At 43.4% G+C, this 21,351-nt stretch overlaps 1 protein-coding gene across 3 annotated transcripts in view; it reads left to right on the top strand.

The window, feature by feature from the left end:
• Window positions 1-21,351, top strand: part of ERBB4 (erb-b2 receptor tyrosine kinase 4) — a 642,433-nt gene that overhangs the window by 158,793 nt on the left and 462,289 nt on the right. Inside the window, exon 1 of one of the 3 annotated variants that reach the window (XM_072121353.1) lies at window positions 10,755-10,818. The exons of the other annotated variants lie outside the window; for them this stretch is intronic. The gene's annotated coding sequence lies outside the window, so the exon portion shown is untranslated. Of the gene's footprint in view, window positions 1-10,754; window positions 10,819-21,351 lie in introns of those variants that run through there. 3 annotated transcript variants of the gene reach the window in all.

The raw sequence follows: 21,351 nt of genomic DNA, 5'->3' as shown, positions 1-21,351 counted from the left end.
ATGGAATTGCTGTCGCTTGAACCACTCAGCCGTCATCTTATATACCAGGTCCAGGGTGAATGGGACTGCAGAGAAGTCTGGTGCCTGTTGGTTGCTGGATAACAGATGGGAGGACGACACAGGACGGGTTAGTAGAAGAGTTAAAACTTCATGCAGTTAATGAGTGTTATAGGCTTGCCTAAAGAAATGGGTTTTAAGAGCACGTTTGAAACTTTGGAGGTTAGGTATTAGTCTGATAGTCCAGGGCAGAGCATTCCATAGAATTGGTGCAGCTCTAGAGAAGTCTTGGAGACGCGAGTGGGAGGTCCGCACTAGGGTAGAGGTTAATCTAAGATCACTGGCGGATCTAAGAGCACGGGTTGGGCGATAGACTGAGATAAGAGAGGAGAGGTAGGGGGGTGCAGCATTATACAGAGCTTTATGGATGAGGGTTATTATTATTTTAAACTGTATTCGAAAGGAGACTGGCAGCCAGTGCAGCGACTGGCATGAACTGTAAGCATACATGGTCCCCTTATCAAACGAGCTGTGTCAGGCAGAATTTTGGGTTGTTTTCATGGCTTCCATGTTAACTTTGTCGCCACCCTGCTGTGTAATCCACAAAATATACTGGCAAACTTTTATCATGTACCGATATTATTTGAGCGCTTCTTGCTCACCTCCTTTGGTTCCTCTCTGACACCCATTGGTTTGAAGCCTGAGTCCAATTAGGGTATGTCGCCATGCCACTCTCTAGCCTGCTGCCGCTGCCTCTGCCTCTGCATGCCGTCCCCTATAGTGTCAGGGTCAATTATTGGATGTTTTACATGCTATCTAGCTTCATTCTGTCACTCTGTCATGGCCATGCTGTTGCCCATAATTTCGGCATAATGGTGCGATTAAGCAGCCTCAGAGGCATCCATGCATGCTGCCCCTGCTGTTTCCTGTCCATTTCCGTGGTGTTTCCATCCTTTTCTGAGGTTCCCAGGTGTTTGGCCAAGCTTCCCTGTGCAGAGCCTTGGTCCCCTTGAAAAATGCTCGAGTCTCCCATTGACTTCAATGGGGTTCGTTATTCGAGACGAGCACTCGAGCATCGGGAAAAGTTCGTCTCGAATAACGAGTACCCGAGCATTTTAGTGTTCGCTCATCTCTAGCTGTTACCAAGTTACCAGAACCTTAGATCTTTTGATACAATGAAACAAGCAAATAACTCATTGATACCAGTGAGTGGTGCAAAGTACTGAGCCGGTTCTAAATAATCTGAATAAGAAAGTAGTCATGTGACTGTGACTACAAATCATCAACTTGTCTGCCTAATTCATTTATAGGCCCCAGAATAAACATGTAGGGACTGAAGGAGATTTCAACTATAAGTTATGTCAATTATATAAAATTTGCCATGTCAACGTTTTAAGAAAAAAGATCGAAAAGCCAGGGACAAACAGGTCAGAATTATTGGGAGAATTATTGTCTGCCATGAGACATTTATAGAAATACTGCATTACATTTATACAAATACTCAATGGGGCATATTTATGCTATTATGATAGCCCTGCCCTTGCATGTTCTCATCGGAATACATCAAGAGGCGGAAGCCTCTTGACGTATCGGGGCAGTCGGCTGCGCAGCGCTTATCTTACGGCGCCCCATGCCGGCCCTCTCCCGGCCGGCCACGCCCTCCGCTTGGCCGCCCGCGCCCTCCCTTCACGCCCCTTCACGCCCCACTGGTGTGAAAGTGGCGGATTGGGGCAAATCATCGCAAGTGCTAGCAATAAGCGTGGTGCAGAGGTCCTAATAAATATGCCCCAATAATTAGCATTCAGTTGACCTCAGTGTATTTGGATAACAGGGACGGTATTGCATTAAGGTTTGAAAAGTGGTGCTAGTAAACCATTGTTTTTTGGTTATTGGTGACAGTGTAACATTGTGGCTTGGATAGTAGTGGCAGGAAAGCATTGAGGCTTGGACAGTGTAGCATTGTGATATAGCTGGCTGTAAATTTAAAGAGTTGTTGATGATGTAGCATGATAGCAGTGGTGGTAAAACGGGTCTGGATAGCAGTGACAGTGTAGTGTTATGGTATAGAGAGCTGTGATGTTGCCGATTTGTGATTTGGATAGTTGTGACGGTAAATCAATGAGGCTTATATAGCCGTGATGGTGTAACATTCTTGTTTGGTTAGTGGTTTGGTTGTTTGGTTAGCGGGTATGATATAGCATTGGATAGCAGTGTAGGTGTAGTACTGTGGCTTTAATCATGGGGAATGTGTAACGTCATGGTTTTGATGTTGGTGAAGGTTTAGTATTATGGTTTGGATAGCAGTTATGGTATAGCATTGTGACTTTGATAGTGGTGATGGTGTAGGGTTATGGCTTGGATAGCAGTTATGCTCTAGCATTATGGCTTTGATAGTGGTGATGGTGTAGGGTTATGGCTTGGATATCGGTTATGGTGTAGCATTGTTGATAGAGGCAACAGTGTGTCATTATGGCTTGGATAGACGTGAGGTTGTAGTCTTATAGCTTGGATAGCGGTTATGGTGTATCATTATGGCTTGGATAGCAGTTAAGGTATAGCATTGTTGATGCTGATGACGGTGTAGTGTTATGGCTTGGATAGCAGTTATGGAGTAACATTGTGGGTTGCATAGAGGTTACTGCATATCATTATGGCTTGGATAGTGGTGATGGTATAGTGTTATGGCTTGGATAGTGGTGATGGTATAGTGTTATGGCTTGGATAGTGGTGATGGTATAGTGTTATGGCTTGGATAGTGGTTATGGTGTAGTTTTATGGGTTGGATAGCAGACAATGTAGACAATGTATCATTGCATTCAGTGTTTCATATAGAAAGAATCACAGGTATCTAAATTAGATTTCATAATACATGAATTCTTGTACAAAGCTGTCACATGACAGGGAATTTTGAAAGGGTGTAAAGTGAAAATTTACATAAAGATTCTTCTGTCAGTCGCACAGGGAAAGCTGGCTTCACGTGTCTCATAAAGCAAGCCAGAAGCATGTCTACATGCCAGACATTTAAGTCAGATGAAAAGTGATAAAATCCTCCAGTGTACAAAGTATGGCGAGGATAAAGAACACTTATGAGTACTACTGCGTTTGAAATTGCAGAGACAGAATCCTGCTTTGACTACAGAAAATCCCAGGATGCTGTGTTTCTACAGCAACCAGGAATGCTGGGTGAAGATATGCAAATGAGTGCAAGAGCAGATTAAGAAACTTTGATGGACAAGTTGACTTTAATATATATAAAAAAGTTCTTCTTGCCTAAAAACATTATTTGTGTGTATTATACCCTATTTTACACAGAAAAGAGTACATCTGTTTCCTACAAAAATAAATATTAGCAAACTTTTTATGGGAGACATTTATAAGGGCTAGCGAAGCACTAGGAATTTTGCTTATTTTCCCCTTTACTCCACCTCCAGTCCAAGCGGTCATTGAGGGATGTGAAGGGGGGGTTGCCGAGCAGCAAAGTGGTGCCTGTGTACCCGCTATAGCCTGTGCCCGTTCAAGTCTCAATGGACAAAGGTTATAATAATAATTCCTTTATGTAGTGCTACACAGAGCTTGTCAAATCAGACCCTGTCCCCATGGGGCTCACAATGTAATCAACCTACCAGTATGTTTTGGAGTGTGGGAGAAAACCAGAGGACCCAGAGGAAACCCATAGAAACACAGAGAGAACATACAAATTCTTTGCAGATGTGTACCTGGATGGGATTCAAACCCAGGACCCCAGCGCTGCAAGGCTTTAGTGCTAACCACTGAGCCATCATGCCGCTCATATCTTGCAATTCTAATTGTACATCAGCGCAGCCTCCCCTGGGAAATATCAAGAAGATGAAGCCTCCTGATATTTTAGAAAAGTGGTGAAATTTCATCATATGCCAGCACACGGTTCACTAGCATATGATAAATTTCCATCTATATGTGTGCTTTTATGTTTTTTTTCTCTGGTCTTAATTTCTATATGGTTTGATTAGTAGGTAATGTCTCCCTATAAATCACAAAGGCCACTCCAAAATACACTGATCCCTGTAATGCTTCCCAATCTGAAAGGGTCATCAATGCATGGCCTTTCCTTAGCAAAGTTCTGGAAAATCCTCAAAATGCTTCTCATCCAAACTTGGGTATCGCTCCTGGTACTGCTAAGGAACTGTTAATGTGTATGGAGGGCCAGGGTTACAAAGTAGTAAGGAAACTCGTACAAAACCCCCTTTGCCCCCTGATCTTTCAGAATGTTAACAAAAACTGGAGCTGCTAACCTAAGCCAAAGTGGACCTTGGGCTAGGGTTCCCCTCATTGAGACAGTGACCTGATTTACATATGCAAACAAATTATAGCTCTTTGAACTAATATCTCAATCTGTCAAGACAGACATCCTTTAATTATTACAAAAGGGGCTATGGCATTATTCAAAACCGGGAATTCTTCAACTTCTCATAACATTTGTTCGTTATGTAGATGAAATAATTAAGTTTGCGAAATACCAAGCTTGATCAAATACCATGTAACTATCACATTATTAATAAGGTTTCCTTTTGTTATGGCATATTTTTCTATTTTATGTACGTGTGTTCTATTTTACTTCCAAAAATATTCAATTTCTTTTAAGATTGACATTCACCTGAGTGAATAATTATGTGAAGTTACCTTCATTTAATAAGAAAACCCTTACAAAATCCGATTTGTATTGTGTCTTCTGGGTTTTAGATTATCTTTCATCCAATCTGAGCTGTGGAAAATTTTAATTAAATCCCATTTTTTTTATTAAAGTGCAGGAGAGCAGGGAGCATGGGGACTCCCAGTTCTTTGTCTTTGAAGGACTATGAGTGACTTGTTCCTTGGTTAATTACTTCCAATTAGGAAGTAAAAAGTGGATAGAGAACTGAAGACATTGGGGGGGAATTTATTAAAGTGGTTGTCTACTGATAAAGATTGCCTTTACACAACTACTTTTTTAGATACAATATTACATTTCTAATTAAGAATAACCAATCTTCTCTTTATACTAGAGTTATCTTTTATCCCAAAAGTACCTGTGTTTAATGATTGATTTTGAGGGAAACAACCATTGTGCGCTGTCCTCGCCTCAATCACACATGTGCAGTCCTCACTGCCTCTTTCCAGTAGTCTTTTGCGACTGCTCGTACCTCTGTGTGCTGTGAATGAGCCTGAATGCTACTTTGAGCATGCACCATCTCTCAGTGGGGTAAGTTGTTTCCCTCGGCTCAGAGGAGAGATTGCACATGTGTCAGCCCTCTTTGCACTCTTTCTTGTCAACAGCTCTTTACTACAGGCTTCATATGAGAAAGAGTACACCACTGGTAAGACAGCGGAAAGGAACCATGGGATTTGTAGTACAAGCGGATAGAGGCGTGGCCATCTTGGAAATGTGGTAGACAAGAACAATTAATAATGATTGTAATAAGAATAAGATTTTGTGGTATGGTTGCCTTTTATGACAAACCAGAAAAGGGTAAAAAGTCTCACATATAACATATAGTCATATATTTGTAGAGAACGTGATGGCAGTAAGCTTCTGTGTTGTCAGCTAAACAGTCTGTGTGTTATCTTTCAGGAGGGGAATACTAGTAGAAGAATGGTGTTAGTCTTTATATACACAGTATATGGAATCTAAGTCCACGGTCCTCGGGCTGAAGCCACAAAACAAGTTCTTCTCCCCATTGAAAGTAATTTATTGACTGTATTACAGGAGCTGATAGTTAATTTTCACTGAGGGACTGTGCAAGGGACATAAACAAGGAAAATGAAAAAGTCTGACTCTTATAACGGGCAGAAGCTTTATAGATTTTACCAAACATAAAGCATGGGATGAAATTGGAGCCATATGCTCTTTATTTTCATTGCTTTTTGAAAGTCATTCATGGGCAACCTAAGTGTTTGATGTGGAATCCCGAGATTGTTATGGAGATCTCCTGACACTGTAACTAATGGGAGTTTTTTTAAAAAAAAATTGAAAAATATAACCAAGATAAATATATCAATCTGTGAAATATCAAAACAAATCTTTCGATTGCCAAACTTATTTACCTGTTTGAAAAGTATAAGTTAGAGATAATTAGGTGTAGTTGAAATCTATTTTTTTTTCTTCCACCTTGTTAGATGGTGGTCTCCATCTAGTGTTGCCCATTTTAATGGGGTTTCCTGGAAAGATTGTCTTCCGTTAGGATAGGCCATCAGTTTAAATGCATGGGGGGCCTGGCAGTCTGAAGATGTTGCATTGTTCTTTGGAGTGTACTAACTTTTTATGGTTACTTTAGGCACCGTACTGAAATTTGAGGGATATTCTCATCTCAGAATAATCAATGTCTTTGAGATAATCCCACCTATACAATATCAATAGAGAAGTAGCCATCCATGCGCAGTACTCTCTAATCATTCTTCATGAGTAAGTTTTAGTTTTTTCTATTCTGGTGATGAGAAAACCTAAGTTGTGTGTATGAAGTCCCCTTTGCGCATGAGATAGAGTTACCCAACCACAATACTGAATGCAGGGTGATCAGCATTTATACCTTTTTTTAGGCTATAGTCTTTGCTAGTGCTCAAAATATCTGAGATGAGAAAGAATTGTTCCAAACCTAACACTAGGATTCTGGAAGGTTCATGTGAACAAAACTGAAACAATTATTTTAAAAAAGGAATATGTCTTTCAATAGAGTTTGCATTTTAATCCTTAAAGGAAATCTACCATTTGTTTTTATGCATTGTGATCCAAACATACCTTGAGAATGCTGTGGTTACACTGATGCAGAAACATATCTTGTTTAATCTCTGTTTTGCTGAAAAAACAATTAAAAAATTCAGGAACTTGGGAAAGCTGGATGCCTACATAAACACATTACACATGTCTGAACTGTGCACATGTCTGAACCTGAGCTAGATCACTCATACACAGCAGCTGTGGGATGGTTCAGCGATTAATTACCTCTGCCTCTCAGGGATAACAGAGTGATTACATCATCCTCTGGTGCAGTGCATAACTAATGTGAGAGGAAAGGCACCGAGCAAGGCAAAGGAGCAAAGGGCTTCATTATCATCATTATACAATTGTTTTTTTTTCAGCAAAACCACTTAGCACAGGAATTAAATAAGATATATGCCTGCATCAATGTAGCTACAGCATTCTCAAGGTATGTTTGGTTCATAGTCCATCAAATTAAATGGTAGGTTTCCTTTAAATGGAAACTATAAGTTAAACTAACTGACACTAACTATACATATCTTTGAAAACTGCTATTATACAGCAGTACAACTATCCCTGTGTTGTCTTTCCACATGTCTGAAAAGTTTCACTGTCCATTTGTAAAGTTGACTCACCATCTATGCATAGTCATGTTCTTCTTGCTCGGTCATGCCTCCAGCTTCCTGCTTGACAAGAGGCCTGGTTTCTCTTCAGCTCAGTGAGCTCAGCTCTGCTACATCATTTGCATGCTGACTGTGTTGCTCGCTGAAGAGAATTCCTGAAGGAGGGGTAATGAGGAAGGACATGAATATGCTGGACACAGCTCAGAGGAAATTCACTGATCACACTCACATGGGATCATTTGCATAGATGCTGAGTCAACTTTACAAACAGACTGGCAATTTTCAGGTTATCAATCATATCAATATAGCAATAGTTGCTGCTGTATAATAGCAGTTTTCAAATATATGTTTAATTACTATGGGTTAGTTTAATTGACAGGTAACCTTTAATTTGGACCTTAACATGTTGCACTATAATTCCATTGAAACATAGCCTTAAAAGTAATGGCCAGGCCCCCGCTTATCAGTGACTTATTTCAGTTCATCTTCAGTGCCTTTTACATTTGAAAAACTATTGTGTAGAACACTCTTTGTTACACAGTAGTTATTAGTTACCAAGGGCGTAACTACAGCGGTAGCAGCCATAGCAGCTGCTTTGGGGCCCACCCTGTCAGGGGGCCCTGGTGTCCCACCTGACACACTAAAGAAAGGAGGATGTGCACCTTTATATACATATTATACTGCACATTGTACTGCATAATATGTATATAACAGTGCACATCTGCCACAGTACACACCATGAATCAGCAACTAAGATAAAAAATGTCAGAGGAGGGGAAGCGGAAAGCAGAAGGACAGGACTAGGGATCTCTATTTCCTTCCCTGTAGTTCCCCATGTGTTCAGCTACAGGGACAGATCTGTGAAAGTGTACAAATGTATATATCAGTGCATAAATGTGCATAAATGTGTGTAAGAGTGTATAAATGTGTTAGTATGCAAATATGTATATTTCTGAGGGGATATGGGTCTCTGCCTCTCCTAGTTATGTCGCTGTCAGTCAGGATTTACTTTTACTACCAAATCATATAAAACTCAGCCTCTCTCCTTCTGTGGGAAAAAATGCAAAGGAACTGGTGTGGTTGAGTGGGAGGCTTGTGACTAGGGTCGGGAAGTAAGAGTTTTCCTTATGGAGACTGCCAATTAAGGCCACCATGTAGACGTGTGGAGTCATATAACCTTGGATGCTCCACTAGGGTTATTCTTGTAAAATATGCAAATTTTGGGTTGGGAAGTAAGAGTTCTCCTTTCAGTCTACAGTTGGGAGACTGTTCCTGCTGGAATAGATTTAGATATTGCATATTTTCCCAGAATCCCCTAGTGGAGCATCCATTGCTCCACACGGCTAAATGGCAGCCTTATTTTGCAGTCTCCATATGGAGAACTCTTACTTCCCTAACTCTCACATATATTGTTCAAAGATATGGCACCAGAAATTACCTGACAGGTTCACTTTACTTTACAGTTTGTTTTTTGTAACTTTTATTGTATTTTTATAGGATATTAAATAGTTTTAATGTAAAAGTCCAGTGTAGAAGTTGCAGATATTTTAACACACTTAGAGTCAAATTCAATTATAGGAACACAAGTGATGATTAGCTTGAGATATGGCTATCAAGCTCTTCTACACGGCCATGTACACTCATGTGCGAAGCCGCCTTGTCTTGAGTCCAGTGTAATGGCAGTTTGATAATTGTAGGGAAATCTTTTACAACAGACTTATTTTCATCTAATAAAACCTTGGCCTGTGGTTATGCTGCGTGCCAGGAATGTGATATGAGATTTGTAATGTACGTGCTAAGATGTGTGACGAGACGGATAAGGCTTAACTGTTCCAAGATCCTTTTAAAGACAAGTAGTTATCATTGTAATCAGTTTTTAATCACATTCCTTTTCATTTTTTTTGTTATCTAATGAGTTTTCAAAGTTGAGAGGTTAGAAATAGAAATACAAGTGAGATGAAATCAGGGGCTGATTGACAGATTTATGACTGGGAGGAGATAATATTTACATGAATGTAATACAAGTCATTGATAGCTTTTACTTAGAATGTCTGCTGTATTGTAGAAATGTGAAGACTTGAAAAGATATTTTTTTCCATTAGAAATTGGTCTGTCAAGGTTGTAGCAATATTTTTAGACTTTTACTGATCCTTTTTGGTCAGAGACAAGTTGTATTGTATTTCAAAGGCAGGCCACACTGTTCTCTTGTAAATCCATTTACATCATACAACATATATACATCAATTGTCCACTTGTGATTTTAAGGCTTCATCTGTTCCGTCATAGCAACTTCCAAATGACGGATGTAAATGGCACCCAACTAGTAAAATTTGATGATAGCGGAAGGTTTTATAAGTTGCTCAATGTAAAATATGCTAAAAGCTGCAGCCATACAGTATCTGTATGAGAGTAGGACCTTATAGAGTATGCCATAAGCTTGTTAGAGGCTGAGTGTCCAAAATACAGCAAATTAATCAGCAACTTACTGCTCCCTGTTATCCTACTGCTTTCAATTGTACTGGCATCTTGAGGACACCAATACTGCTGAAATAATGAGGGAAATTTTGGATCATTGAAGCTTCCCTTCAGGGTCCCCCAAAACAAGAAGAATCATGATGGTAGTCCAGTCCTGTCCACACCCTCTTGCTCCTCCTACAATCCCAGGAAGCCCAGGAAATGTTACTTTAAAATATAGTTGAACAAAGCATATCCTGCGATACCCACGACTGCAGGATAATGCTGCTAGTTACTCAACCTGTGTATGGTTATGGCCTGGATGCCCACAGAGATAGCTCTGAGAGCCACCGCTGGCACCCATGCTGTAGGTTTGCCACCACAGATATACAGTATAGTATACAGTATATTACTTCACTTGATAGAAGCATCATTGTTAGAACCTGTCATAATACTAACCTACCCCCCACCCCAAGCCCAGAAACAGTACCTTCTTCTGTAATATGTATGTCCCTTGGATGTCTTTTTGGAATATTTCAAGTATAAATGAAAATTCATTTGAATTGCCCCACAACAGACAGTATTCCGTATCCATAGTATGGCGAATATGTTTCAGTTCACTTGGGGTCTGAATGCTGAGACAAATGTCAGACCCATACAATATGACAATCTTTTAAGTAAATGGTGACCTCCCTGTGGAATACACTGGTGTAATGTAAGCAGTAGGTAATAAATACAAATATAAGCCCATCTCAGTAGTCATCCGACTTCCATGACCAGTGCCGTACCAGTATGAAACCCTGCACTGTACATGTAGACCAGGTCTCATGTGACATACGTACTTGTCTAAACAAACTGTCAAGACTGGAAAAGAGCAATGAATTATGACAATAATTTAGCATATTGGGTACACTGCACCCTCTTTTACCTCTCAGGCATGCTTGTGTTTCATTATCTAGGGCAGCGGTGATTAGAAGAAGTGATTAAATGTTAGCCGTGACCTTGTGTTTACCTGTCTGCATCTTCTCAAGGGTAAGTTAATCAGAAAGCAATCAGTACAAAATACACAAGACTGACAATAATATACTCAGAATCCAGGCGATGGATAAATAGCTGAGAAAACATTTCTTCCAGGTTTTTGTTCTTAGTGTCTGAGCTTTACTGTAGGAGAGGACAATTATACTGTATTCTTACCCTGATGATCGAATGGTAGAACGGAAACACGATCCAGGGAAATTTTAAGATTCATGTAACTGATCATGTGCCTTATAGGTAACAGTATTATGAGCAATTATATGCAACTTAATGTAATCCATACAGTTATATGGCAAATATATGTTACTATTTACTGTCCTACACAATCATTCTTCCATAAATGGTGCATATATACTATATAATGCAACTGTGTGTTATTATTTCTTTATTGTAATCTGCTAAATCACTACTGTATCCAGGATCCATATTACAAAGAACCCAAGAATACACAAATTCTACTTACCCCTCATCCCCAGAATAATTCACCAAATATCAAGTGATTTGAGTTATGAAATTAAATAAAATGATATCTAGTGTTCTTCATGGTAGAACATCTGGTCTTACATTTTTCTTTTTAGGGAATGGCCTAAGATTCGATATGAATCCCTCTTAAGATGATAACAAATAACATTCTGCTCATGGAGGTCTGACCACTGGAAACCCATCAATTATATGATACAGTCCACAGAATAAATGGAGAAGGTGCTTTACAGGGGTGTACCTTGAGGTGGTGCAGAGGGTGTAGTTGCAACTGGGCCGAGGCTTAGGGGGCCTATAAGGTGTCACTTTCCCATATGAGAAGACTATTACTATAAACCATAGATTATAGTCGGGGGCCTGGCACAGACTTGGCACTGGGGCCCATCAGTTTCAAGTTACGCCACTAGTGGTCAATGGTCCCCAGTAAAGAAAACTGGATAAAGGTCCGGCGCATACCTGGGAAAGTGCCAGGGCCTAGAGCTGCTGGGGTGGGGGGCACATAAGGTTGTACATAAGGAATCCATGGAGGTTAGGGGGCTGTATCTAATGAATCCATAGGGGTTGAGGGGGATTATAAAAAATAACCATAAAAGGGCTGTTAAACTAGGGAATATTTTAGGGAACAGTTTTTGTTTTAGTTTTTGAATTTTTCATGCTGCCATGTGAGTTCACTGCAAAGGTGTCCACTGAGGCTGTGTCGCCCAGGGGTCTACTGAAACCTCGTGCCGACCATGACTGGATATGATCTCACTTCTAGATGCAGAAATGTGTTGTGTGAAAGGTAGGAAGGACCTTCAACCTAGGGGTAGTAGCATACAGATGTAATGACTTGATGGTGGAGACATTTTGAATCCCCTGCCTTGGGCATCAACAAAGCTTGTGTTACTTCACAAAAAAATCAGAGACGATCTCATAGTTTAGTTCAACTATTTGTCATTTACAATTCTTAAGGATGATGACAAAACTTCTAAACGGAGACATTTACAAACCCTCTTTCAAGGCAGGATGTTATTGCTAAGTCCTGTTACCTACATGACCAGCCATAAGGTGACTAAGTCTTGCTGTACATGTTCTTGTGGAAATGGTACCGTATTATGTGCAATTCCTACATATTCCTAATATTTTGCCCAAGATAAGATCTAGAAGGTATTTTAATGTTTAGACATTGGGGAAGATTTGTAAATAAAACTGTCGTTAATAAAAAGTTTCTTCTTGTGGCATCACAGTTTGTTATATCTTGTAAAACACTTTCTCCATTTACTGTCCATGATATAATCGGTGCCTCAAATGCCATTAGCAGCAGCCAGTTAAATGATATACAGTTTATAATTAGAGATGAGCGAACATGCTCGTCCGAGCTTGATGCTCGGTCGAGCATTAGGGTACTCGAAACTGCTCGTTGCTCGGACGAATACTTCGCCCGCTCGAGAAAATGGCAGCTCCCGCCGTTTTGCTTTTTGGCGGCCAGAAACAGAGCCAATCACAAGCCAGGAGACTCTGCACTCCACCCAGCATGACGTGGTACCCTTACACGTCGATAGCAGTGGTTGGCTGGCCAGATCAGGTGACCCTGGGATAGACTAGCCGCTGCCCGCGCTGCTCGGATCATTCTGTGTCTGGATGCCGCTAGGGAGAGAGCTGCTGCTGGTCAGGGAAAGCGTTAGGGTGTTCTATTAGCTTACTGTTAGGCAGGAGTGATTCTCAAAGAACCCAACAGCCCTTCTTAGGGCTACAATAACGTTCTACTTTTTTTATTTTAATTTGCATCTAGTACCATTTTGTGAGGAATTAGCAGGGGGACTTGCTACCGTTGTGTTTAGCTCTTAGTGGCACACATATCCATAGCAAAGACCGAAGTGGGAAAATTTAGTAGGGGTTGGATTTCAATTAGGCACTAACTCAGTGTCATCTCATCTGGCATAGTAGTGTGCTTTGATACTTGGCTAGAAAATAGCCATAGGAGAATACAAAGAGCTTACTTACGCATACAGTAGCGTTCTATATATTTGATTTCTGGTTGATCTGCTGGTGGCTGTACTTTCTGCAGTGCATGTACTAGCCAATTCTGAGCAATTTGTAGTGAGACTTGCGACCGCTGTGTTCTGCGCTTAGTGACGCACATATCCATAGCAAAGACCGAAGTGGGAAAATTTAGTAGGGGTTGGATTTCAATTAGGCACTAACTCAGTGTCATCTCATCTGGCATAGTAGTGTGCTTTGATACTTGGCTAGAAAATAGCCATAGGAGAATACAAAGAGCTTACTTACGCATACAGTAGCGTTCTATATATTTGATTTCTGGTTGATCTGCTGGTGGCTGTACTTTCTGCAGTGCATGTACTAGCCAATTCTGAGCAATTTGTAGTGAGACTTGCGACCGCTGTGTTCTGCGCTTAGTGACGCACATATCCATAGCAAAGACCGAAGTGGGAAAATTTAGTAGGGGTTGGATTTCAATTAGGCACTAACTCAGTGTCATCTCATCTGGCATAGTAGTGTGCTTTGATACTTGGCTAGAAAATAGCCATAGGAGAATACAAAGAGCTTACTTACGCATACAGTAGCGTTCTATATATTTGATTTCTGGTTGATCTGCTGGTGGCTGTACTTTCTGCAGTGCATGTACTAGCCAATTCTGAGCAATTTGTAGTGAGACTTGCGACCGCTGTGTTCTGCGCTTAGTGACGCACATATCCATAGCAAAGACCGAAGTGGGAAAATTTAGTAGGGGTTGGATTTCAATTAGGCACTAACTCAGTGTCATCTCATCTGGCATAGTAGTGTGCTTTGATACTTGGCTAGAAAATAGCCATAGGAGAATACAAAGAGCTTACTTACGCATACAGTAGCGTTCTATATATTTGATTTCTGGTTGATCTGCTGGTGGCTGTACTTTCTGCAGTGCATGTACTAGCCAATTCTGAGCAATTTGTAGTGAGACTTGCGACCGCTGTGTTCTGCGCTTAGTGACGCACATATCCATAGCAAAGACCGAAGTGGGAAAATTTAGTAGGGGTTGGATTTCAATTAGGCACTAACTCAGTGTCATCTCATCTGGCATAGTAGTGTGCTTTGATACTTGGCTAGAAAATAGCCATAGGAGAATACAAAGAGCTTACTTACGCATACAGTAGCGTTCTATATATTTGATTTCTGGTTGATCTGCTGGTGGCTGTACTTTCTGCAGTGCATGTACTAGCCAATTCTGAGCAATTTGTAGTGAGACTTGCGACCGCTGTGTTCTGCGCTTAGTGACGCACATATCCATAGCAAAGACCGAAGTGGGAAAATTTAGTAGGGGTTGGATTTCAATTAGGCACTAACTCAGTGTCATCTCATCTGGCATAGTAGTGTGCTTTGATACTTGGCTAGAAAATAGCCATAGGAGAATACAAAGAGCTTACTTACGCATACAGTAGCGTTCTATATATTTGATTTCTGGTTGATCTGCTGGTGGCTGTACTTTCTGCAGTGCATGTACTAGCCAATTCTGAGCAATTTGTAGTGAGACTTGCGACCGCTGTGTTCTGCGCTTAGTGACGCACATATCCATAGCAAAGACCGAAGTGGGAAAATTTAGTAGGGGTTGGATTTCAATTAGGCACTAACTCAGTGTCATCTCATCTGGCATAGTAGTGTGCTTTGATACTTGGCTAGAAAATAGCCATAGGAGAATACAAAGAGCTTACTTACGCATACAGTAGCGTTCTATATATTTGATTTCTGGTTGATCTGCTGGTGGCTGTACTTTCTGCAGTGCATGTACTAGCCAATTCTGAGCAATTTGTAGTGAGACTTGCGACCGCTGTGTTCTGCGCTTAGTGACGCACATATCCATAGCAAAGACCGAAGTGGGAAAATTTAGTAGGGGTTGGATTTCAATTAGGCACTAACTCAGTGTCATCTCATCTGGCATAGTAGTGTGCTTTGATACTTGGCTAGAAAATAGCCATAGGAGAATACAAAGAGCTTACTTACGCATACAGTAGCGTTCTATATATTTGATTTCTGGTTGATCTGCTGGTGGCTGTACTTTCTGCAGTGCATGTACTAGCCAATTCTGAGCAATTTGTAGTGAGACTTGCGACCGCTGTGTTCTGCGCTTAGTGACGCACATATCCATAGCAAAGACCGAAGTGGGAAAATTTAGTAGGGGTTGGATTTCAATTAGGCACTAACTCAGTGTCATCTCATCTGGCATAGTAGTGTGCTTTGATACTTGGCTAGAAAATAGCCATAGGAGAATACAAAGAGCTTACTTACGCATACAGTAGCGTTCTATATATTTGATTTCTGGTTGATCTGCTGGTGGCTGTACTTTCTGCAGTGCATGTACTAGCCAATTCTGAGCAATTTGTAGTGAGACTTGCGACCGCTGTGTTCTGCGCTTAGTGACGCACATATCCATAGCAAAGACCGAAGTGGGAAAATTTAGTAGGGGTTGGATTTCAATTAGGCACTAACTCAGTGTCATCTCATCTGGCATAGTAGTGTGCTTTGATACTTGGCTAGAAAATAGCCATAGGAGAATACAAAGAGCTTACTTACGCATACAGTAGCGTTCTATATATTTGATTTCTGGTTGATCTGCTGGTGGCTGTACTTTCTGCAGTGCATGTACTAGCCAATTCTGAGCAATTTGTAGTGAGACTTGCGACCGCTGTGTTCTGCGCTTAGTGACGCACATATCCATAGCAAAGACCGAAGTGGGAAAATTTAGTAGGGGTTGGATTTCAATTAGGCACTAACTCAGTGTCATCTCATCTGGCATAGTAGTGTGCTTTGATACTTGGCTAGAAAATAGCCATAGCAATAGGATAGCATTGTTTGGTTTTAAAAACTCAAAAAAAAACAAAAAACACAAAAAAAAAAAAAAACACAAAAAAAAACAAAAAAAAAGTAAAAAAAAAAATAAAGTTATAACTCTCATTTTAAAAATGTTTAACCCGAGGGCTAGGGGTAGAGGACGAGGGCGGGGACGTGGGCGTCCAACTACTGCAGGGGTCAGAGGCCGTGGTCCTGGGCGGGGTGAGACACCACCTGCTGATGAGGGAGCAGGGGAACGCCGCAGAGCTACACTCCCTAGGTTCATGTCTGAAGTTACTGGGACTCGTGGTAGAGCACTGTTGAGGCCAGAACAGTGCGAACAGGTGATGTCGTGGATTGCTGACAATGCTTCGAGCAATTTGTCCACCACCAGTCAGTCTTCCACGCAGTCCACCCATGTCACCGAAATCGCCACTCCTCCAGCTCCTGCACCTCAGCCTCCTCCCCCCCAGTCTGCCCCCTCCCAGGAAAATTTGGCATTTGAACCGGCATACTCTGAGGAACTGTTTTCTGGACCCTTCCCACAGTCACAAACCACTTGTCCGGTTGCTGCTGAGCAATTTTCCGATGCCCAGGTTTTCCAACAGTCACAGTCTGTGGGTGATGATGACCTTCTTGACGTAGTGGAAGTGTGTAAAGAGGTGTCCGACGATGAGGAGACACGGTTGTCAGACAGTGGGGAAGTTGTTGTCAGGGCAGGAAGTCCGAGGGGGGAGCAGACTGAGGGATCGGAGGATGATGAGGTGACAGACCCAAGCTGGGTTGAGAGGCCGGGTGAACACAGTGCTTCTGAGACGGAGGAGAGTCCTCGACCAGAACAGGTTGGAAGAGGCAGTGGTGGGGCCAGACGGAGAGGCAGGGCCAGAGCTGGTGCATCAGCGCCAAATGTGTCAACTAGTGAAGCTCCCGTGGCGAGGGCTCCTGCGGCGAGGGCTAGATCTTCAGAAGTCTGGAGGTTCTTTAAGGAAACACCGGATGACCGACGGACTGTGGTGTGCAACATTTGCCAAACCAGGCTCAGCAGGGGTTCCACCACTACTAGCTTAACTACCACCAGTATGCGCAGGCATATGAATGCTAAACACCCCACTCAGTGGCAACAAGCCCGTTCACCTCCGGCCGTGCACACCACTGCTCCTTCCCCTGTGTCAGCTGCTAGTCAGCCCCCTGCCCAGGACCCTGCCACAAAAACCCCATCGTCGCCTCCACGATCCTCCACAGCATCCACCAGCGTTCAGCTCTCCATACCCCAGACGCTGGAGCGGAAACGCAAATATAGTGCAACCCACCCGCACGCCCAAGCCCTTAATGTGCACATCTCCAGATTGCTAAGCCTGGAGATGCTGCCCTATAGGCTAGTAGAGACCGAGGCCTTTCGCAACCTCATGGCGGCGGCCGCCCCTCGGTATTCAGTCCCCAGCCGCCACTACTTTTCCCGATGTGCCGTCCCAGCCCTGCACCAGCACGTGTCAGACAACATCATCCGTGCCCTGACCAACGCCGTTTCTGACAAGGTCCACCTGACCACGGACACGTGGACGAGTGCTGCCGGGCAGGGCCACTATATATCGCTGACGGCACATTGGGTTAACTTGGTGGAGGCTGGGACCGAGTCTGACACTGGGGCTGCTCATATACTGCCGACGCCGAGGATTGCGGGGCCTACCTCGGTCCAGGTGTTTCAGGCCTACTATGCCTCCTCCTCCTCCCACCCCTCCTCCACCTCCTCCTCCGAACTACCATCCGTGGGCACGGCGCCATCAGTCGGTAGCTCTAGGCACAGCAGCAGTGCCGTCGCTAAGCGACAGCAGGCGGTGCTCAAACTGCTGAGCCTAGGCGACAAAAGGCACACCGCCCAAGAGCTATTACAGGGCATCACGGCGCAGACTGATCTGTGGCTGGCACCGCTGAACCTCAAGCCGGGAATGGTTGTGTGTGACAACGGCCGTAACCTGGTGGCGGCTCTGCAACTCGGCAGACTGACACATGTGCCATGCCTGGCCCATGTGTTAAATCTGATAGTTCAGCGTTTCCTCAAGACATACCCCAATCTGTCTGATTTGCTCACGAAGGTGCGCCGCATCTGTGCGCATTTCAGGAAGTCCAGCCCAGATGCTGCCACTCTCAGGGCAGCGCAGCGCCGCCTCCAACTGCCCGCTCACCGACTGTTGTGCGACGTGCCCACGAGGTGGAATTCAACACTGACCATGTTATCCAGAGTTTACCAGCAGCGCAGAGCGATTGTAGACTGCCAGATGTCAACTTCCACCAGAACTGGTAGTCAGGTCAGTCAGCTTCCTCAAGTCTACAATGAGGAGTGGACGTGGATGTCTGATATCTGTCAGGTGCTGAGTAACTTTGAGGAGTCAACACAGATGGTCAGTGGCGATGCCGCCATCATCAGCCTCACCATCCCGCTGCTTGGCCTGTTGAAAAACTCTCTGGTCAGCATGAAGTCGGAAGCTTTGCGCTCGTCACAAGAGACAGGGGAAGAATATTCCCTTGTTGATAGCCAAAGCACCCTCAGGTCTGTTTCTCAGCGCATATCGGAGGAGGTGGAGGTGGAGGAGGATGAGGAGGAAGAGGAGGAGAATGTTGGTGAGACACAAGAGGGGACCATTGTTGAGTCCTTTACTGTTCAGCGTGTATGGGCAGAAGAAGAGGAGTTGGAGGAGTTGGAGGAGGAGGAAATGGACAGTCAGGCCAGTGAGGGGAGTGAATTCTTACGCGTTGGTACTCTGGCGCATATGGCAGATTTCATGCTAGGCTGCCTATCCCGTGACCCTCGCGTTCAAAGAATTTATTCCAGCACCGATTACTGGGTGTTCACTCTCCTGGACCCACGGTACAAGCAAAATCTTTCCACTCTCATCCCTGCAGAGGAAAGGAGTGTGAGAATGCATGAATACCAGCAGGCCCTGGTGCACAAGCTGAAACAGTATTTCCCTTCTGACAGCGCTAGCGGCAGAGTGCGTAGTTCTGCGGGACAAGTAGCGAGGGAGAGTAGGCGAGCAGGCAGCTTGTCCAGCACTGGCAAGGGTACGCTTTACAAGGCTTTTGCCAGCTTTATGTCACCCCAGCAAGACACTGTCACCTGTCCCCAGTCTCGGCAGAGTAGGGCTGATCTTTACAGAAAGATGGTGAGGGAGTACGTAGCTGACCATACCATCGTCCTAAATGATCACACAGCTCCCTACAACTACTGGGTTTCAAAGCTGGACATGTGGCACGAACTGGCGCTGTACGCCTTGGAGGTTCTTGCCTGCCCTGCCGCTAGCGTCTTGTCCGAGCGGGTTTTCAGTGCAGCTGGTGGCATCATCACCGATAAGCATACACGCCTGTCGACTGACAGCGCTGACAGGCTGATGCTTATTAAAATGAATAAAGGCTGGATTTCTCAGAATTTCCAATCTCCACCAGGTGAAGGAAGCTCAACCTGAATAATTGATCCACTCCTCCTCCTCCTCATTTTCCTCCTTCTCCTCCTCTTTGTACAGTAAAGCAGAGGAAAATGGCTATTTTTTGACAGGGCCCACTGGCTCTTGCTATAGTACTTCATGCATTTAATTTTTCTGGAGGGCCACCTACCCGGTCCTCTGTTTGAAACAATTTTTGTGAGTGCCACATACAGGCACTCAATCTATTCCATTTTACTGCAGGGCCACCTACCTGCTCCTCTGGTTTGAAACATTTTTGGGACTGCCACATACAGGCACTCAATCTATTCCATTTTACTGGAGGGCCACCTACCTGCTCCTCTGGTTTGAAAAATTTTTGGGACTGCCACATACAGGCACTCAATCTATTCCATTTTACTGCAGGGCCACCTACCTGCTCCTCTGGTTTGAAACATTTTTGGGACTGCCACATACAGGCACTATCCAAATTAAATTGTCTCCATAGCAGCCTCCACACGTTGTCTCCATTGCTACCTCCAAAAGTCGTCCATATAGCTGCCTCCATACATCGTCCCTTTATCAAACGAGGTGTGTCAGGCAGAAATTTGGGTTGTTTTCATGGATTCCACATCAAAGTTGTTAACTTTGTCGCCACCCTGCTGTGTTATCCACAAAATATACTGGCAAACTTTTACCATTTAGGGATATTATTTCAGCGCTTCTTGCGCATCTGTTTACATTCCCCTCACCCGGCATATCCTAAACTTATAAGAACGCTACTACACTTGATCTTATACAAAAGGTTCTTAGAAGTGCTGTTTGGGGAGTAGCCTAGAGACAGGGGCTTGAATTGGCGAAAGCTCGCCTGGCAGCGGAGCGCCAGCTCCATGCGCATCATGCGCTTCTTGCGCATCTGTTTACATTCCCCTCACCCGCCATATCCCAAACTTATAAGAACGCTACTACACTTAACTTGGTGCAGGCTGGGACCGAGTCTGACCCTGGGGCTGGTCATATACTGCCGACGCAGAGAATTGCGGGGCCTACCTCGGTCCAGGTCTCAAAGGCCTACTATACCTCCTCCCACCCCTCCTCCACCTCCTCCTCCTCCGAATTACCATCCGTGGGCATGGCGCCATCAGTCGGTAGCTCTAGGCACAGCAGCAGTGCCGTCGCTAAGCGACAGCAGGCGGTGCTGAAACTGCTGAGCCTAGGCGATAAAAGGCACACCGCCCAAGAGCTATTACAGGGCATTCCACATCAAAGTTGTTAACTTTGTCGCCACCCTGCTGTGTAATCCACAAAATATACTTGCAAACTTTTACCATTTAGGGATATTATTTCAGCGCTTCTTGCGCATCTGTTTACATTCCCCTCACCCGCCATATCCTAAACTTATAAGAACGCTACTACACTTGATCTTATACAAAAGGTTCTTAGAAGTGCTGTTTGGGGAGTAGCCTAGAGACAGGGGCTTGGATTGGCAAAAGCTCGCCTGGCTGCAGAGCGCCAGCTCCATCCCAAGATCCAACTAACATAGTTGCAGCACCTTTAATCTACTACTAGTTCACTGCCTCCATAATAATAATAATAATAATCTTTATTTATATAGCGTCATCATATTCTGTAGCGCTTTACAAATCATAGGAAACAAATACAAATGTAATGTAACAGAGCACAACATTTGTATGGAACAACAGGAGTGAGGTCCCTGCTCGCCGGAGCTTACGGTTTATGAAGATGATGGGGTAACACGAGGTAAAAGAATATTTAATGGTCAAGCCATTCTTCTTAGGGAATAGAAAAAAATATAATAAATGGAATT

The sequence above is a fragment of the Engystomops pustulosus genome, chromosome 8 (genome assembly GCF_040894005.1).
Source record: "Engystomops pustulosus chromosome 8, aEngPut4.maternal, whole genome shotgun sequence".
NCBI classification, from domain to species: Eukaryota; Metazoa; Chordata; class Amphibia; order Anura; family Leptodactylidae; genus Engystomops; species Engystomops pustulosus.
The sequence above is the reverse complement of the archived record's forward strand: the minus strand, read 5'-3'. Positions and strand labels throughout refer to the sequence as shown.